This window comes from Coturnix japonica, chromosome 3 (genome assembly GCF_054131305.1).
Source record: "Coturnix japonica strain WE chromosome 3, WE-NBRP24, whole genome shotgun sequence".
NCBI lineage: Eukaryota > Metazoa > Chordata > Aves > Galliformes > Phasianidae > Coturnix > Coturnix japonica.
The window spans coordinates 76,854,934-76,876,202 of NC_140665.1; the positions used below are offsets into that span (position 1 = coordinate 76,854,934).

The window sequence follows — 21,269 nt, forward strand, 5'->3', positions numbered from 1 at the left end:
ATTTTTATTTATTTATTTATTTAACTAACAGTGCTATTTGAACTAGATTTCTACAAATAAATCTTGCTGTGATCAATCATTTGCCACGTATTCTTTACATTACTGTTTTTTAGTTATTGCTCTTGTTTTTCTTCAGCAGAAGTCTCTCCTCCTGTAACTCTGCAATCATTAGAAATTCTAAAAGTAGTTTTAGTGGACGTTGGTGGTTTTTTTTTAAATAAAGAAGCCAAGAAGAGAACAGGCCTATATTCTTAGCACTGATGTCAACATAAATGTACAAAACCCTTCAAAATAACAGGTATCAAATGTTCTCAGAACATTTAAAATTAACATTTGTATCAACTGTTTCATCAATGTCAGCAAATCATCCCCTGGAAATTTCAGATCACACAGGGTTTCCTTAAAATTAGAATGAAATGTAATCCTCCCTAAGAAAAATATTTTCCATCTGATTTATACTTTTCTATTTAGAATGTGTAACCAGCATAGTGTTCTGAATATCTTCTGATTTAGGTTAAAACTGTGCACTGTCTTGAGTAAAACTTGATATATTTTTTTTCTCCATCAATGACACTAAATGAAAAACAGTGTTCATATTCTTACTACTCGTTTCTGCATTGAAAAAAACCACACTTAAACAGGCTTCCATTATTGACAGAGATTTTTTAGTAATAGTCTTGATACTCAGATTGACTTTGATCAGACTTGGTCAATATCTAAAATTTGCAATTTTGAAAAGCTTTTGAAAACACAATATTTTCACTGTTGGTCATATGAATATTTTGAATAATTAGAAAAATAAAGGCTTTCTGAAATATATAAAATATGGAAAGGTTGTTACATATTTTAAATGTGAATACAATTATAAGACTGTATGCAGAGACTTAAGAAATATTCAGATATTTAAACTAAGATGGATGATCCCATCCACAGTATATACTCTTCAAAATGAATTATATCTACCTGCTCAAACTTGTATTTATATATAAACTTGTACTTTACAGGTATCCTGACAACATCATACATATTGGAGTAATGCTTTTAGTTAATTACTATTGTTGATTGAGAGCAGACATAAAGCTAGTGAACTCCTTGGGGTAATAAAAGATGCATTATATTTTATTGTATTATTTTGGCTAATGTTTCCAATATGAATTTTTCAGGCAGGTTTTCCTCTTCTTAAAGAGACATATTCCTGTAAATCTATTAGGTGCTCACTTTAAGCCATTTCTCTCATTCAGTTGCAATAGGAGATTTTCTTTGGAATTTAAACAATTGTATTCACCAATCAGATTTTCCATATTGATAATGAAACAAGCTCTTGTCATAGCAGTGGCCAAATCCCCGTAGTCCAAAGAATGGTTATAAATACGATCCCATGAGAAACTACGAAAAACAAACAATAACTACCTTGATTTATTTATAGGCAAATTATGGAAAGAAAAAGCTTGTAATGGAATACAACATATACATAATGTACTCTGAACTGAAGAAAGACAGCTGGTACAACTTCTAGCCACCTGCAAACCATAGGCATTCATATCATGTTACAGCAACAACCCGTGGGGAAGAATTAATATTCTAAAACAAGTCAGATTAGAAGACTCCAAGGAGCAATACAGTATCCTTACATGTTCACTGAGGAGAAATCCAGAACCAGATGCTAGGAAAAGCTGAATTTTATGCCTAGTTTACCTCCTCTTTTGGGACTTACATGATTGTTCATGATTTCATTCTGTTCCCTTGGGACAGAACCTAGAGTCTTCTGTTGAGGCAAGGCAAAGAAACTCATGCTTGAAAAACAGTGCCAGTGGTGTATCCAGCTTGCCTGACCCACAAAAGAGGAAGCTGAATCCTTTTTCATTGTGGAGGAACAGAAGAAATTGACATGTCCCAGGTCTTGGGATACATGTTATGCAATCTCCTATTCTCCATATCTGCTTTCCACTTTGGTGATGCAATTTCCAGTTTCACATCCCATTCAGTTTCTTCTACAGTCTACTATTAGAAAATCTAGACCACTTCCTAGTCCAGCTTCCTCAGTTCCACTGGATACATTCCATCTTGCTGCAGACTTGTGTCTTTACAGTTGGCTTAATGTTCCCGGACTCAGACTTTCTTTACTGTGAGTAATGCTTCACACCCACAGACTGTGTTACTAACCTCAAGAACCTGGGAGGTCTGAAGACAGACATTACCAGAGAAAACCTCAGCAAAAATAGGCACACAAATAAAGCTGTGAATTGTAATATCAGAGGTGATTTCCTAATGTTCAGCACTGAAGAGTTCTTTCCTTTCTTGGATTGGATCAGAAAAGTCCTGATGAAGAAGTTTTAAAACATCGTAATGGCCCACTTCTATAGGGATTGCTAAACACAGTTAATGAATCACCTATGTTCTGTTCTTGCCTAGTGTAGGTGTGGACCCCTCAGTGGCTACTTTAAATCGGGTTTGTTGTGCTCCACACATACCAAGCCTTTCTCAGCAGTTAGACTGAGAGTTACTGAATGGAAACAGAGGATCTGACAGAGCCAATAAACTGTTTCTGTAATGTAGATTAGTATTCGAAATATATATTTGAACAATTTTCTTACAACTTCACTACACATCTTGTACAATGGTACAATCTGCAAACTTTTTATGATAGAATATTGTACTGACCTTATCTGGTAGTAGCTCTTTTTCACCTTTCCTGTTATCCATTTCTTCTAGCTTTAAGGTTACTTATTTTGCTAGCTGGTGAGAAAAATCTAGTGAGTGCTGGAGAGAGTGGCAGATAACACAACTTTTCCTTCTGTTTTTGTGTAATATCAAATAGTAGAAAATGAAACTGAGAACTAATAAATGTTTAGAAGGGCTTATTGCAGACAGATTTGCAAAGTTAACTGCAGCATCTGCAATTCACGGTATATTTGCTTCTGACTTTTTATTATTCATATAGAAACCAATTCTTAGCCTACAATATGAACTGAGCTATTTTCATATGTATTGCATACCTCATCTGGCTTATTGTTTACACTAACAGGTAATGCTAATAATACCTTCAGGTTTGGTTTAAAATTAAAGAGAAGCTTCCTGGATGTATTCAGAGAGAAGAATAAAGAAACAGATGGGATATTAACAGTGTTATACACTGGTCTCCGTATTTATTAACAGGCTGTGGAAGAGAGTGATACCTAATCAGTATGTACTGGAATTATGTTTTCAGTATGTTAATGACTGTATCTGTGTTTAATGCAGCAGATGCAACAAGAATCCTTACAGATAACTGCTGCCGGGTACACTTGCAGCCAGATTTCTGGCTGAATGAGTGCTTTGAAAAATACTGCTTTTTCATCATCTGAATATAACTGTTTCCTCAGGCTTGTGGAGTGATAGAGTTGGTGTGATATTGCACCTTGATTACTCAGGTCAAAATCTGGTGTATGCATTGTATGAGTTACTAAATAAATTACAAAGCATTGTCCCTTCCAACCTGTGTGATTCCCTGCTGGATATATGGATGCACAGAACATTACAGTTTTTTAAATCTTGATTTATCTATTATAATATTTATTTATTCTGTATTAGCAGTCTAATCATTTTAGTGAGCCAATCAGTCATTCCTATTTACCAATAAAAGAAGTGTTTCCATATTCAGCTATTTCTTGCATGAAAACCATGCAGATTTCCTTGGTCAATCACCTCAGCAAGATACAGGAGTAGCTTAAGTTTGGTTTACTGAGTAAGTTTTGCCCCAGAACATTGCATACAGTGTGTATGTTTTTAATTTTCTGTATATGTGCAGTAGTAAAATGTTCCTTTATTCTGAATCAAACCACGTACCAGTACATTTTAGGACAATTTTCTTCTTAGCCAGCTTGAAAGTTTACTTGTATCTAGCTAAATGTTGCTTTCAATGGGAATTCCAGTTCATTCTGAAGAGGCAAACATCTTTGCATTCTTCAGATACTGTGCATTACAGAAATATCAGAAATATGTAGTGTTATTTAAGAATGTATGCATATAGAAGACTACACATGCTTTCCATGCCTGCATAATCTAAACCAGAATATACAATATGAAGTGATCCTCCCTATTGCTCCCACAGAGCTGGCTTCACATAACAGCTTTCTGAATCCTTGGCACTCCAGGAGCAGCTGTTTTGTTTCTATTCATCCTGGGGACAAAAGGGCTATCTCTGAATGCTGGAATTCAGTATACTGACTTTAATGAGAACAGTGCTGTGGCTAATGTCTGACTCTCACTGTATGCTGCCTGGCAGGAAGTCTTGACCAGGCAGAACCACCTAGTCTATGTGTGAAGATTGATTCAATCCCTTTAAAAACAACAGCAAAACAACAACAAAAAACCCTAGGATGACCTGGAAAAAGTGAATTAGAAAGCAGAAACTGTAGCCAAGTGTCTCTAAATCCCAAAGGTGAGAGCTGTGAGGGCTTAGGATCACATTATCACAGAATTGTAGGGGCTGGAATGGACTTCCAGAAATCATCAATTCCAGACCCCTTGCAAAGCCCGCCCCTTACAGCAGCCCCTAAAGAAATAAATCAGTGTGCTTATTATCAATAAGCTGATCAATTCACAAGGTGTTTTTAGCTTCTCTATATCATTAATTGGAGCTTGTCCTGAGCTAGTTTTTGGGAGAAAGGGGTGGCTTTGTAATTAAGGCTGTGGATTAAGTTTCCATAAACCCAGCTGTAAAACCAATCTTTTCCCAGTTCTGCTCCAGACACCTTATGCTACAAACAAAGTGCTACTTTACTTATTTGTATTGTTGTTCTCCAAATAAGGGACAATATTGTTAATGTGCTGCAGGCTCAGTTGTATGTTTCAAGTACATACAGATATTTTGAGGACCAGTAAGTAGGCAGACAGTGCAAATATCCTTACCCTGAAGTAATCTCCACTAAATATGAATTTTCTTTATTTAGCAGTAAACCTGCAATTTGTGATGATTTCAGCAGTTGGCCATTTGGTAGTAAAACCAGCAGGTCCCCATTATGCCTCTGTAACTATTATTTCATGCAGTTGAGATCAGGATTTGGCCCTTATATTTAAATCACCCTGATAACGTGTGCTTCTAAAAATAATCTGGAAAAAGATTGCAGTGGGTGAATGGTATGCTGAAATACATACTCATCTATGAAACCTCATTTTATGAAGACCTAAAAGAGCATTTGCCACAATCACTCCCTTTTCTATTTCAGCACCATCAATCTATGGCAAGAAACAGTGAACAAGAGAGTTTGCCAGAAGAACAGAAAACAGACCTAGGTTACTGTTGCTTACGGCCTATTTACAATACTGGCTGCAAAACTCAGCCCTCTCCTACCATCACAAGCCTAAGAAAACACTTTTACTATGGAAAAGTGGTATTTTTCAAACCAGTCGTCCAAACAGAGATCTGACTGCAAGAGATTTGGTGGGTAACAGCAACTTACACCCTTTTTTGAGTTCTTTACTGTGGAAGTGGTGAGGTACTGTAATAATCACAGAAAGACCCAGGTTGGAAGGGACCTCAAGGATCATGAAGCTCCAGCCTGCCTGGCAGGGCCACCAAACTTCTACATTTACTAGATCAGGTTGCCTAGGGCCCCATCCAACCTGGTCTTGAACACCTCCAGGGTGTAGTAAAGAACTTCCCCCTAACATCTGACCTAAATCTTCCCTTTTTCAACATGAAACCATTTCCCCTTGTCCTGCTATTATTGGCCCTTTCAAAGAGTAATAAGCTGCCCAGAAAGGTTGTTGATGCCCGTCTCTGAAGGTGTTCAAGGCCAGGATGGATGGGGCTCCGGGCAGCCTGTTCTAGTACTAAATGTGGAGGTTCGTAGTCCAACCTGCAGCAGGAGGCTGGAGATTCCTGATCCTTGAGGTCCTGTCCAACGTGGGCCATTCTGTGATTCTGTGTGTTTATAGCACTGGTAATTTTTCTTCTTGCCATCATTTGTGGCAGAAGACCCAGACTTTTCTGTTTTTGAGGCTGGAAATAACCAGAACAGGAGCATTTGTGTATATTTTAGATTTTGAGGCTCATCTAGCACTACACAGTCAATACTAGAGTTTTCACCTAGGTAAATGCAAGTCATGATTTCTCCTTGCAGCTGATTTAACCAATTTTAATATTACTTTCCTGTGTTGTAATACTGTTATTTTGTCTTCAAAGTGTATCAATTAAGCTCATTACATGTACTTATAAGATTTTTCCCCTAAAATTGATAAAAGTGATAAAGCCTAAATCTTTAATAACATATGGACATTCTCTAAAATGGCAGTATCTGTTTAAAAACTCTAAAGCTTGACTAAGTGATCATAATAAGCAAATTCTTAACGAACAAGCACTGCATGATGGACAACTGCAGATTATTGTTTTGAGATTATTTTTATTAGTGACATTATAATGCTCTGAGATAACTGACTTTTACAATCTAATCTTAAAAATCAGACATACTCTGGCTACTGTAATGGAAACCTTTATCCATCCTCCAAAACAAATAGAAGAGCCAAAATACATAGTAATTGTAAAATATTGTTCCTTAATTAGGTGGTAAATTCTTGTGGGACCCTTTAAGTATTCTGATGTACAATTCACAGAAAAATAAAGTAATTTATCAGCTTCTGACGTCACAGTCTGACATTATTACTCTGTCTCATATAAATCATTGGATGTGCAGTGCCAATTGATAGGAAAGAAATTGCTATTAAACTTGCTTCTCTTTTTTTTTTTTTTTTTCTTCCAAAAATGGCTTAGGAAATGTTTCTGAAGAATCCTCAAGTTCTTTACCCTCGAATTTTCCGAAATTGTACAAAGATTGTTTTAAAAAATTCAGTGTGATCAAGGACATTCTTTCATAGCTTTGTTCTGTGAGAGAGAGAGATTTATCAGGACACGACAAGCCTATGTAGGAAAAGACACTTGCTCTACTGTGTAACCCACAAATAAACCACATGGCAGTTTCCAGTCTTAGCTAAACTCTATCAGTAGGCTGACTATACTTTTTTTTTTTTTTTTTCTTTTTTTTTCAGAAGCTCAGCCTAAAGTGTTTTCAGAGAAATCCAAGGAAGAGTAAAGTTTGCAGGCCAAGTTGTGTTGCTCTCTGAATTTAGAATTCTGAGGTTTTACAAGTCAAGGTGGAGAATGTGGGATCCTAATATTAACATTTGCCCTTTCTTCCAGGTCTCAAGGAATTTCTCAAGTATCCTTTTGACCATTATTTGGTAAAAATCATTGAAACCAGTTAGTTTATTTTGGCTAAATTTGAGACCAATTCAATTCATTTTGAGATGTTTTTTAGTGGTTTCATTATCTAAACTTCTATGAATATTTTGGGCTCAGGAAATGTCGGCATGAATGTCATGTTTCAAAAGTATTAAAACATCTTTCTCTTTCACCAGGGTTTTATTTCACTCAGAACACCATACAAAAAGAAGCAAAAGATCCTCATGCTTCTTCCAAGATTTACTCTCGCAATAACAAAAAGAAGCAAGCTGAAAACAACAAAACAAACTAGATCATTTCTATTTCACCTTGCACATGTTCATGTAATTAAGAAGCCTTACAAGACAGCCATCTCACTACTACAAAGCTCTCAAATTATCAAAAGTTGATTTTTATTTCAAGATCTTTATAAAGTCATATCAAGTCAGAAGACACAGTCATACCTAATGATGCACGCAACAGAGAATTAAAGAGGATAATAAAATTTGAGTACTTAAATTGCTTGATAAAGTATTTTGTTTGAACATCACCATTAAATAAATAGGTGGTTGTCTTTGCCACAGTACCAAAGAACAAATGAGAAACGTGCTTCAATGAAGTGAGACCTCAAATCAACTTAAATTATGAATAAGATGCAACTATGATATTTACTACAGATTTACAAAAAAATAAAAAAATAAAAAATAAAAATCTTAGGCATATTACAAGCTATGCCAAAACTACATTTCCTGGGACACAAGGCTAGATGTTTTGGCATGAATTTGGAAATTTTAGGATCGCTAATAGTATATGCCATTAAGACTGACAAATATGTCTATATATCTGCTGAAATTTCATTCCTACATGAAAGTTCTTCTTCCATCGTTTCATGAACAATGAAACTCTTCTAATTTCTTTTACACTCCTGTTCTGTGTTCTCCTTTTATGCTATAACCATATTACTTGATTAAACTGAACTCAGAATTCAAGGGGAGATTAAGATCATCAATTTATATGTGGCTCTAATATTTTCATCATTGAAACCTGGATTTCTTCATATTCAGTCAGTATCCAGCAATGGATTACAGTTACTTTCTTTAAATATGTGATTTTTGTTTATTATTTATTTATTTATTTTTGTCTATTTTATTTTCTTCAAGCAAGTTAGGAAATAATTCACTAAACAGATGACTCTTAGTATTCAGATGTTGAATTGAACTATTTAAGAGAAACCAAATGGGGTATGCATTATTGTCTCTAACTGGGTGAACATGAGTCAGTTTGGCAATAATATGTTCTTTTGAAATCCTGTTTCCATCACGAACAGAAAAAAAAAAAAATAAAAGAAGTTTCTTTTTGTTAAATTTTAAAGCTAGAAGAAAATGAAGACTTGGTGAGCTTTCAAAAAGTATAATTCCAAAGTGTGGGCCTTTCCAGAACAAAATTATCTCAGTATTTCAGAAAATATTCACTGTTAAACTAAGTCAGAATCCAACTGGATATTTATATTAATGGCTTTCTCCATGTCTTTCTAAATACAGTTAAATCTGGCTTTAAAACTGAGTCACTACTATAAAATTCCTGTTTCAGGTAGATTTTATACCACAAAGTCATACTCTGTACAAGAAAACATGTGTTAAGATCCATTTTTATTGACACCTGCAACATGAATAATCTTAAAAACATAATCATAGTATGGTCTGGGTTGAAAAGGACCTCAAAGATCAACTAGTTTCCACCCCACTGCTGCTGGTAGAGTTGCCAGCTACCAGATGAGGCTGACCAGAGCCACATCCAGCCTAGCCTTGAATGGATCCAGAGATGGGGGCAAACACAACCTCCTTGGGCAACCTGTTCCAGTGCATCACCACCCTCTGAGTGTAGAACTTTCTCCTAAATATACATTTAGAAAAAGATAGGAGATAATTTCCCCCATTTCACCATTTTGATCTGTTTCCGACCTGGACAGCTGGTGATTTGATTTGGTGCCTCCTATTTCCCATACCATGAGAAACAAGGAACAAAAATTGTCTCTGCACACTTTCTGTGCACTCTAAGATTTCACAGACCTCTCTCATATTCTCACCTTAGCAGTCTCTTTCCTGGCTAAAGAGAACTACTTTACTGGACCACACTTTTCATGACAAAATTCCTAACCCTTAGGAATTCTGCTCTAACTTTCTCCAAATCTTGTTTTGTTATGCTTTCTCATTTCTGAGATGAGTTAAACAGAATAGTGTCTGTTATTAAAAACAGGGCTGGTACTGTGGAGTCGGTCACATAATCAAACTTTCTCTTTTCTACTCACTACCTTGCTCTCTAATATTGGGCTCCTTCAGTGGTTGATACTAACTAGTCATAAAATTGTGAATTATAACTTGAAGTACATTTTTCCTGAACAGTAATCTCTAATTAAGATTTACTCACTAAATAGGTATGTGTGTACATGCATGTTGTTGATTTAGCTTAGTGATTAAGAATATATTTATTTTCCTTTCCGCACATTGCTGCACATTCATTATTACTTGTGTAAATGCAAAGCTCCATGATATCAGACTTAATAGTTGGAAAGAGGACCACTAAGATTACCTAATATGACTGTGCATGCTAGACAAGCCATAGGTCTCAGCTAAATTACATAATAATGAAAACTGACCATAGCCACCACTATTTGAAACAACTTGCAATCTTCACTATGCAATTGGAAAAATACACTATCCCATTTCAGAGATAATATAACCTAAAAAAAAAAATCTAAGAAACACAGATAGGAAAAGTTAAGTTCAAAACGAGAGAGAATGAATCCGAGTTATAGAATCATACAGTAATTTTGGTTGGAGAAGACTGATACAGGTTACCTTGTCTAGTCATCCACTCAAGCCAGGGCTAGAGTCAAAGTTAGATTAGGTTGTTCAGGTCCTTCATAGCTTGTGATATTAGATACAGATGGAAAGATATTGTGGACAAAAGCAAAGTGTAACAAAATGCTTTTAGAGCACATCCTTTTCACATGCTTGTTGGAAACCTCAGTTTAAAATAACAAGTTGATATCTTATGTTGCTACAAAGCTCCACAGCATCAGACAGCTGAAGGAGGACTATTACCATCACCCAATCTGACCATAAATGGAATACAGGCAATAGATATTCACTAACTTATTATTAAATTATACCTACACCATTTTGGGGGGGGGGGGGGAATTGTAACAAGAAATGCAAGAAGTCACATCAGGTTAGGGAGCAGTCTCTTCTCTGCATATTCCACCAGCCCATTACACCAGCCTTGCTCTCAGCTCAGTGACTGTCAGCAACTTCCCTAATGTGTCAGCACTCACATTCAGTTGCAAGGAATATTTCTTCCATGTACCTCCAAAGGTCAGCAGACTCCTTCACAATGATTAGGGCTACTTAACTGGACTGCCCTTGATCAGCCCTGCCATGAACTGGAAAAGAAAATTTTGTTTAGAAAAAACAAACGGCAGTTCTGAAACTGTCATCTGCTTAGATTAGAATGCTTGCAGATTCTTGTTGATCAACTAAGGCTTTCAGAAGGCATACTGAAGTAGTTGAAAATAAGGAGATTTTTGAAGTCCAAATTGCTACCCAGAGATGCATGTGGAATGACTGTGAGGTGTTGCTCTTCAGTATGTGTGGGTGTTTTGTAGGTAGTTTGGAATGAAGGAGTCTAGCTTGAGGTCTGGCAGATTGTATTAATCTCAGCAGTTTAATAAAGCTCATTACTGGAACCTCCGTGACCTCCATGAAACCAGCCACTCTCACACATTCCTAATTTGTATCTGAATGTTCATTCTGGTGCTAGCTTTTAATTTTTCCAAAGTAAAACATGCAAGACCACAGAAAACAGACTTCATTTACAGCATAGCTAGTGAGTTGCTTCGTTGGTAGAACATGGCAAAAATCTGTAATAAAAAAAAAAAAAATAAAAAAAAAATCTGTTAAAAGCAGCTATAATTAATATTTCTTTTTAAAATCAGCTTTTAAAAAGTAACCCAGGTCTGCTTTTTAAAGAAACCAATAGCCATTTTACCCCACGAAAGTTCCAGAAGGACACATTCAGTGCTTAGCTACATTAAAGACAGCATTAAATACAGTAGAGAAAGCCCCAACCTTGGTTTAAAATTGAAAGCCTAAGGAAATCATCCTGAAGAACAATGTTACACTAATTCTCACTAATAAAGCAGAACATATGGCTCACATACAGGAAACTGAGCCCAATGAAACCTTTATACCATCTGCCACAACACAAGAAAACATCATAACTCTGACGTGAGCTCAAACATCTCTTTTCAAAAGATGTTACTGCTAGTGGAGTTGGCTTTGGCAGTAAAGTTTGACTTATAGTTAAGTTACTTTCTCCCCCTGCTGAGTCTAGCTCTTTTCCATTCTCATTTCAGTTGCAGCATGTAATTTATCCAGTAACTCATTCTTGTATGGAGATATCTCAATAATGTGAAATAATTTAAATCTGTGCAATGATGTGTGTACTTTACAGAAATTCTCATGATAAAGAAGGAAGGTGGTAAGATATGATGTGGGCCTCCTCTGGTACACTTCTCTGCAGTTTGGGAGAGACAGTAACAAGCCTTTGTATGAATGCTTACTTAACTATTTTCAGGAATCAAAATACCTCTGAAAAATATGAGAAAGATAACTGCTTTTAAAAAGCTACTTGTTATAACACACAACAGTGCAAGATTCTCAAGTCCTAAATTCTCAGCTTAAAAGAGTACAGAAAAGAGACTGCTCTCAGAATCTCTTCTTCCACCTCACCACTATTATTTATAACTAGCCTGTCCAAATAGACCATAGAGCAAAGATATTACCTCAGACATGTACTTTGCAAACAGCTTGTAAAATCTGCTAAAATATAGCTTGAATTACAGATACAGAACAATATGTGGAAATAGAAGGAAAAGTTTCACAACATCCAAGAAGATTTGTTTGTAAAGAAAAAAAATTTGAAAGGCAAAAATTAGCCTTTCCTAAAAAAAAAAAAATAAAAAAAAAATAAAAAAAAATTTAAAAAAAAATTGAAATCCCTGGTTTTTATCAGTAATTTTAATTATGATTTTCTGTATGATTTCAAAATAAAATTATTTAGGTATTAGACACCATAGCAAGAACTGAACTAAACCATAAATGTAGAATATGAAGATAATTTTCATTATCTACTGATGGTAGTGTTACAAATACAGAATATTGCCTTCCCACCTTTCTTAAATAAAATAAAAGAAACTGGTGAATGATATAAAGAACCACAGAACTTCTGGAGAAACAGGACTTGCAGTCTTGCAGTGAGACCTGCAATGCCCTGATGTTTGGCATATTGAATCGAAGGCTGGGAAGTGCTGTTCTCAGGGATTTCTTCACAAAATGAAGACACACAACAATAAGCTCTCCTTAAGCTAGTGGAGCTAGACTACCCAGCACAGAGTTTTGTCAACAGAAAAAACTGAAAACCTAAAAAATAGTGAAGATTATAAAAAAATTAAAAATGAAAATGCCAAGAATAACAGCTACTGGGGTGAACTCCCAAGGGAGATGATGCTGTATTTGTTCTTCAGTTTAGAGTTCAGGCCTGAGCACAGTTCTTAATACACATCATAAGTACTCACAAACATGCAAAAAAAAAAAAAAAAAATCAAGGGGCTTTGCATTTCACCAAAAGGCTTATGTGTTAAGTCTCTTCACAAACAGAAACAGGATTTGGATGTTCCAGTGATCCCGTGTGACCTAAATGCTATGAAAGTAAAACAAAACAAAAACAAACTATGATTCAGATCACTTCTGATGTGATAATCACTCGAATGGAATGTTTTCTTAATCTGACATTTTTTGTAATGCTGTCAAATTAGTCAGTCATATTTTCCTCGTACAAATTGTCCTTTGTTTACCTTTCTGTAAGCTTTCCATGCTAAATTATACCTACATTACTAAATTAGTGGAAGCATTTTCCAGAGGGAAAAAAGTGCAGTCAACTGAACGCTGCAAGTCATACTGCTTATCTTCTGTTTTTCAGTTCAATTTACTTCTGCCCACAAGATTTGAAATATCTTATAATATTGCTTAATATATAAAGAGACTATTACTTCATTGCAAAGCTACTTGTTTTACATACAGTCTGAACTAGAAGCTTGTGATGTATTGTGATTGTGCATTGCTTTTTTCATTCCTTGACAAATGACTCACCTCTCAAAAAAGGCTTACCCCTGAGAAGCAAGAATAAGAAGGTTAGAACGAAAGCTGAGAAAACAAGCTAAAAACTGAGAAATGCATTTTTCCCCCTTTTTTGAGCTTTTTCCATCCAAAATCTGAAGTTTAAGTGATACAGTGTCATTAAAATGAACTTAGTTTGGAAAAAGAGAACAGAAAAATAAGGAAAGCACAATGACAACAAAATAAGTTTAAAAGTATTATAACTTGTTTTCTTGAGGTAGTTCATGACAGATTTTTAAGATTAAAGCAAGTTTAAATAATGCTATTTAATTGAAACTATTTTTTCTGGGAAATTAAAACAAAATTGTACTTCCATAGACAACTCAAGCCTTCTCAGCAGCACACACAAAATAGAACTTTGTCAGTTCAAGATGAAGGAACCAACCTTCACTACAAGAAGGGAAAGAGTATAGAATAAGTTGAGCTGAATATGGAGAAACTCATTGAAATGGGTTCAAAGCTCCTTGGAAGACAAAAAGATTATCTTTGTGAAACGACCTTCCCTGGGAGAACTTTCTACTTTATGGCCAAGCATAATTTCTTCTGTATTCTCACCCATGTCTTTCAGCATCAGTGGTAACTATCATCTGGCTCTTCCACAGCCATTTGTCTTGCTTGGTTTTTTCCTTGCACCTAGCACAGCACATACAACCCTTAAGTTCCCCATAAATCAAGTCTGCTTACACCAGACAAGCAGATAATTAAACTAAGCAATCCACAAATTCCCTTCTGGAAGCCTCTGCTTTCTTCAGTGGTTTAATGATCATCATATTAAGATATTTGAAGTATTGAATTTATGAAGTTTTGGTATGCCAGTTTTATGCAGGAGTAACAGTGAACAACACAAATCAAATCTGGAAATTGTATCATATAATTTCAAAGGAAATTACAGTTATATAAACTGAGTATTAGACAGTACGCTCAGTTCTTCTGCTATTTAATCTTCCTAAATCATAGCTCATAAAGCCAAGAGACACTTCTACACATTTGAAAAGGCTCAGATCCCTTTCATCAAGGAATAGAATTTGTCCAAACATTTCATCTCTGTGGGAACAGAAGCTGCATATCTGTAGCTATGAGCATCCATCCAAGGAGAAGATGGAATAAGTTTTTCTTTCCCTCTACACTACAAGTGCAGATTGCACATTAAACACAAATTCTTTTTCAAAGTAAAGTTGCAGATTCATTTCTGGCTATTTGAATTTGTTGGTACAACAAACTGCATGGACAGATCCATTCAGAAGACCAGGGCTTTTCTCATGGGTGCAGCCCACAAAACTGGAGAAGCAGCTGATGTTTTGAACAGATGGTTAGCAAAGTACTGTGGTTTTTCTCCTTTTCCCTGCTGACTACTCTCTGCTACCACATAGCTGTGTGATTCCAGCTGAAACATGCTACTGGACTGGTCCTGCTGGCTGATAACCAAGAGGAGCACATTCATGCACACTGATGTAGGTCTTCACCCTGTCTTAGATCTCACTGAAAATTTCATAATGTCCCAAAAAGGTGTTCTAAAAAAAATGCTTAATTCCCATTTTCCTTATGTCTTCTTTTAGCTTCTTCTGCAGTTACCCCTGTCCTTGCAGAAAATTTCTCAAGCGTACCAATTTCAGGAATATGCTCAGTAGCCTACAGAGTAAAAATGTAAAGGAAGTATCAAGAAATACTTTGTATTTTATAATTCATGATTTAATTAAATACCCAGGTAGGCTTTTAATATTTCAAGCCAGAAATACATCTACAATTCTCCAAACTTCCGAACACAGCTACAGTATAACAGAGCAGGAAGCATGTATGGACCAAGTCTTGGCTCTGAATGTGTTTAAGTACTGTTTTGCCCTGGTTAAAAAATCCCCTCTTTGAACAGCTGTCTCCTCTACTGAAATTTCTCAGTCTGTTTGACACTCTCAGATTTCATCAAAGCCTCTTTTTAATCAAGCTGTTTGGAACTTCAGTGTAGAATTCCCCTTTTCATTAAGCCTAGGTGACAAGTAGCACTGATATCTTCAAAAATTCTCTCTGTCTTTCTTTTATAAATCGTTGCAGTGAAAACAAAATTTTATTAAAAAATAAAATCCAAAGCTAGCCAATGAGAAACTTTGACTCTAAAAAGGGAAGAAGGCTGAGAGACCGAATAGCTCAGTAACGAGCTTCAGATTGGCATTGATCTTATATGGAAAATTCCTAAGTATGATTTTGCATGACATTATAAAACTTCCTAGACAGAAAGGCAAAATTATATGTAGCTATTAAGCTGCAACTTTATAACAGAAAAAAGACTGGCTTGCACTGTCTTTTGCACTTGCAGTTACCCCCATGTATTTCTACCTCCCCAGTCCCATACGCTGATCCTAGTTTAAACTGTTTTCTTCTACACAAAAGCTTAATTTTTTACACTAGTATATTGTCATAAATATTGTTTTTATTTTCATATTAATCACCTGTCTGTATTCTTTACATCATTGTAAACCATCAGCAACATTTTAAAAAGAAAACAATGGAGTTGTGTTTTGTGGTTTGTTTTTTTTTTATAGCACTTTGTAGTAATTTCAGTACCAAAGAATCAGCAAGACAGACTTTCAAAGACAGGCCATGTACAAAGTAATGCCCTTTCCTTCTCATTTTTAGGATTTAAATTAAATCCAGATCACCTGAACGGTCTTAAAATGAAGAAAAAAAAACAACAAACAACACTTAAAGTGAATGAGACCATTTAGCAACTATTTCAGATAAGCTACTCATACATCAAAAGGATGACTGCTTTAAAGAAAAGCTGTCATTTTAAAATAGTGCAGTGTTTTTCAGAAGTAACCAATATATCCTGACTGTGCTTCCTGTTGGATTGGCAATATGTTATTGGTGGATATAAAGATCAGTCTGTGGTTAGCTAGACTCCTTCAGTAAAAAGAGCTTGAGCTGGAGATCATTCCTGAAGTAGCTGGATTGACCAAACACTGTGTGATTTACCTTATTAGGAAAGATGGCTGACAGCAGATTCCATGTCTGCATTCCAGATGATTGCAGTTAACCACTGATGAGCCCATGGAAATTAAATACAGTACTTTAAAAGATGAACTATACTACAGTTTCATTTTCCAGAAGAGGTTTAACCTCTTTGTAAATTTAAACTAGAAGGAGAGTAGGAGGAAGAGCTTCCCAAGACAACATGGGGTGCTTCATCACACCTGCATAAGGAAAGGTGCTAGGGGTCTTGCAGTGGGGAATGGGAGAAAGATGCTCTTTATGAAGCAGAAACAGCTCCATAATGAAACATGATTCCTCAGCATGAAAACTACTGCTGTGTAATTCTCAAACAAGTTCAATTAATAAATGTGTGGTCTAAGTAAACCACATCCATGCATCATCTCTCCTTCTTTCAACTTCAGGACAATGAGGCCTGTGTGGTGGACACTTTAAATATCACTCTATCCATCATGTACTCCTTAAAATATATATTGAGTCTCCTTCTCTAAAGGACAGGTCAAGTGCTGAGCATTTTGGAGGGTAGTAATGCTGTCAAATTTAATAACAAGAATTTAGAAGTGTTTTATGAGCAGAAGCTGCTAGATCAAGTTTTACCGTACTCAGGTCTTGCAGCAAAATTTTAAAGGCCATTAGCTTCAACACCAGAATATATAGTGGCAATTTTTATTTTTTAACCGTGATTTAACTCAATCAAAGACCAAGTTTGTAGATTATTACTTTTTTAGTACAAATACTATAAGGCTCTTTAAGGTTTTAGGAACATACTTTTAAGATCCAGGCAGTTGGTATTCAGCTCAGAGGGACAGGAAGGAAATATAAAAAGCATGTATGCCTTCCCATCAGCAGTCTTCTTAACTTACCATTTTGTGGATGGCAGCTCAAAGTTTGCTGAGCTGCTGGTTAGCTGCAGCAATGCATAGCTCTTGTTCCACTTTGTCTTTGTCTGGTTATCCTAGGGAAAACATGTGATGTATATAAAAGGACCCTTCCAACCCAAGCCATTCTATGATTTGATAACATACCTGGTGTGAGCATTCTTAGATCATCCAGAGTCTGCTTTGTGCAGTCACCTTTTCCATCTTGGCAGTGAGTGGGCTTTAAAGACACTTTACTCTTCCTCCCCATCAGGAGGCACACAATCCACATGAACTTCCACTGGTTTTCCTCTTCAACTATTTGCTTTCTCAAACAGAGAACTACTATCATACATCACTGTCAGAACCTGCAAACTACTCCCAGTTTCATAGTAGACCTAGCCAAATATGACTTACTGGTCTCCCAGACATTAAGACAGCCATTGGGATGCACTTCAGTTTACCTGCTGCTCCAAGCACTAACAGCAACACCAAAGGAGCCTGGTTCAACTTTTCTTTGTCATGAACTACATGGGTGTTTTCTGTCTTGTCCTTCAGAATTTTCATGCAACTTAAAACTTCCCTAATTTTTCCAGCAAATTCTTGTCAGCCTCAACAGCTTAACATCATGTCCCTCATCAATTCACAGACCCATTATGCGAGATGCAGAATATACTACGATGCAGTTTTGGCTTGAAATGCTAAACAGAGAGAGATTTGGACATGTATCTGGAGAACTGGTTTTTTGTGTGAAACATCTAGAAGCTGCAATCCTCAGCAATTTCAAGGGCCTCCTGCCCAGCATTACTGGGCCACAGGGCTATAGATGCACTGTTTATGCATTCTCCCCAGCCTGAGGAGTTATAACCACCTCTACAGCAGGGCTTCAGCAGCTCTCTCATAAACCATTTGATAAAAAAAGAGGGGAAAAAAAAAAACCAACAAAACAACACAGTATGAAACACCTCAGTGTATTCATTATGAGTTCTGAGGGAAAAGTTTGTTAGATTCCAAATAAAAGATAATAATGTAAGTTTTTGGCTTACAAGATTAAGCTCCCTTCTCATGCTTTGCCTTCACCTACAACTCTCACTTTGTTGTTTGATTTAGTTCTTTTTCAGTACAGATGTTCCACATCACATTAAACCCAAAGGATGAAAACTACAAATAACAGGATCATGAAAATCTTTGTTTAAATTACAATTGTATGGTGCCAAACATTTTTCTCTTGGTGTTTAGTCACTACTGTTGAAACTATTGCAAATAACAGTTCATTTGAAATGTACAGTCACTGACAGAAAGCAAAGCAAGAGCACTGTGAGCTTCTTGAAGCATGTCAAAACATCACTGGAGATTATCCACTTGCACTGCTTCAAATATAGTTTATATTTATCACTACTTCAAAGAAAAGCAGCAAGATGCTTGTAAACCAAAAAACAATTGTTATTTTTCACATAAATAATAGGAGTACCTCATTAAAATTAACACTCCAGATTGGCTCATTTATTTTTACAGCACTCCAAAAAGTGGAATCAAAGTAAAATTGATTGAAGACTAATATTAACTTCTCTGCCTTACATCACCTTTTGTATTGGAATCTCCTTTGAATCACAAACAAAGGCAATTACAGAATAAATTATTATGCTAAGGATGGGAACAGGCTGCCCAGGTAGTTACTGGAGTGGCCATCCTTGAAGCGTAAATGTCACACTGGGTGACATGGCGTAGAGTGGTCAGATGCGTGGGCTGGTGATGGTTGAGCTAGATAATCTTATTGGTCTTTCCAATGTTAATGATTCTATGATTGTGGTATATTTAGTGTTTAGAGTGAACTTGCTTCTAAATCTTATTGTGAAATGCATATCCAGTCAACTTACATGATCATAAGGACAACAACCAGAGAAATACAGACCATGTCAAATGAGTTTTTCAAAATGCCCTCCTGTATGTGTCCTTGCATTTGTTTCACAGTTACTCTGCTGGTCAGGACAGAGAGAACAAGGCTATCTTTACTTTTTGGGACTGGTTTGAACATTCTGCAAGCACAGAACCATTAAGGTTGAAAAAGACCTCCAGGATTATCTAGTCTGACCACCAGCCCAATAATCCACATCCCTCAGTGCCACATCTACCTGCTTCAGCATGCACCACGTCCAGCCTCCTTGCTGAGCCTTTGTGAAACACAGTACAAGATCTTCACTTGAACACACCATAACAACTGGGATTGAATCAGCTCATATTATCCAAAAGTTAAACATCCAAAGAAGTTCTTCCTGTGAGCAAGAATATGGATAACATAACTTCAAATTATTTATGCAGGTGTAGTTTCTTGCATGCCTAAAAAGCTTTGCTTCAAAGAGATTGATTTAGGAACATTAGTTGCGTAGACGTGGTAATAACTGCATCCCTGAAGCCTATCTAGTCACCTTCTAAAGTACTTGCTTACAAATTATTAGTGTTTGAGACTAATCCAGCATGTGCTTTATCTAAATGGCACAGGAGACCCAGAGAAGCTGGATTGCATGACATAACAGTTGTGGATGTTTTTCGTGTGTGTGTGCTTTCCCCCCTCCCCCCCCCAGCCCCCTATAAGCTAACAGCTGAAAAGGGTAAACTCTACCTACTTTTGCATGGATTTTTGTCTTGAGGCTAGATCTCCAAGACAACAGAACTCTGAATATAATGAAAAATACTTACTGGACTTCCTTTTACCCTTTCCATACTGTTCTGAAGAAACAGTATGGAAAGAACTATTCTCAAGTAACCATAGCAAAAGAGAAAAAAACTCTTCCCTCAATAGGCTGCTTATTACCAACTTTTAAACTGAGAAATTATTTCAAAAAAATACTGTCATGCCATACTGAAAAAAATAACAAACAAATGTTAATCATAAGGAACTAGAGGTACTAAATTGGGCTTTAGAATGAACAGAAATAATACAATACAACAAAAATTAACCTAACTATTAATACAGACCACATCACACAGAAATTAGCTCTGTTGTCTGCATTAGCAACTACTCTTCTACTGAGTAGGAAAAGGTACAGAAGATAACAAGCTCTAAGTTGGCAAAAATAAATAAATAAATAAAATGGAGTGATAATCACAATCCAGTTAAAGGAAGAAAGAGTTGCTTACCTGTCACAATAATCAGAGCTCACCAAATACTCCAAAAGGAGGAATCATCAAGTAGAAAGCCTCCCCTTGTGATAGCCAGCCTTTAAATGAGGCATAAATAGGTGAATTGCTTTCACCTGTGCACCCAAGGCTGTCTGTGTCCCCTCACCGGGTGCTTAATCATTGGTTCAGGTTACAACTTAACAATTCCCATCCAACTGTATAGCAGTATCTTCATGTTTTGTACTTCTTGATCAATAAAACCAATTTAGTTACCCATTACTGATTTCAAGTGAAGTGTGACTAATCACTTCAACCATATATTACTCTTCCTGCTTTTCTGAGTGAATAGGTACAAATGCTTTTTTCTAAGCAAGTAAATTGTAAAAAAAATTTCTGAGATGAATTTTCAGACAAATTATAAATGTGTTTGAAATGCATTCTTATGAATAATGGCATAATTAACTGAACAGTCATGATGAACAGATGATGAACGTTTGCAAATATAACACAAATCTTTTCCATCCACACAAGTATCTCAAATTCATTGTTACTGTTAGTTAACTGGCTTAGTCTCTTGTGTAGTACTATTTTGCTCTAAAACAATATTTTGGTGTATATAAGAAGATTACAAAGGCATGTGATATGAGAAAGTCTAGAAGCAAGACTACTAAATATTTATGTAAGCCAGTACTTATTTTATATATCCTGAAAATGGCAATATTCAATTAATATAATTTTTAGTTATTTGTGAGTACACTTCTTGGCTAATTATTAAATAAAATGAGAGCTGTATAAGGTCTGTGGATAAAAAGAAGACAAGACCAGGAGTCCATTTGTAAAGAGATGCTTCAGAACTTCTAGGTCACCATTTAAAGT

The 21,269-nt window shown here is 36.0% G+C and overlaps 2 long non-coding RNA genes across 3 annotated transcripts; one reads left to right on the plus strand and one right to left on the minus strand.

Moving 5' to 3' along the window:
- Window positions 1-1,236: 1,236 nt before the first annotated feature.
- On the plus strand, window positions 1,237-8,436 carry LOC146761507 (uncharacterized). The gene is made up of 2 exons (XR_014944213.1): window positions 1,237-5,422; window positions 7,396-8,436. It is a non-coding gene; the product is annotated as an uncharacterized LOC146761507 (long non-coding RNA).
- A 1,955-nt stretch (window positions 8,437-10,391) lies between these two features.
- LOC116653114 (uncharacterized) lies at window positions 10,392-20,717 on the minus strand. 2 transcript variants are annotated; one of them, XR_014944212.1, is made up of 3 exons: window positions 20,412-20,717; window positions 17,280-17,371; window positions 10,392-11,117 (listed from the first exon to the last, which is right to left on the minus strand). It is a non-coding gene; the product is annotated as an uncharacterized LOC116653114 (long non-coding RNA). The 2 variants fall into 2 exon arrangements; XR_014944211.1 differs by lacking the exon at window positions 20,412-20,717 and adding an exon at window positions 17,442-17,754.
- Window positions 20,718-21,269: the final 552 nt, after the last annotated feature.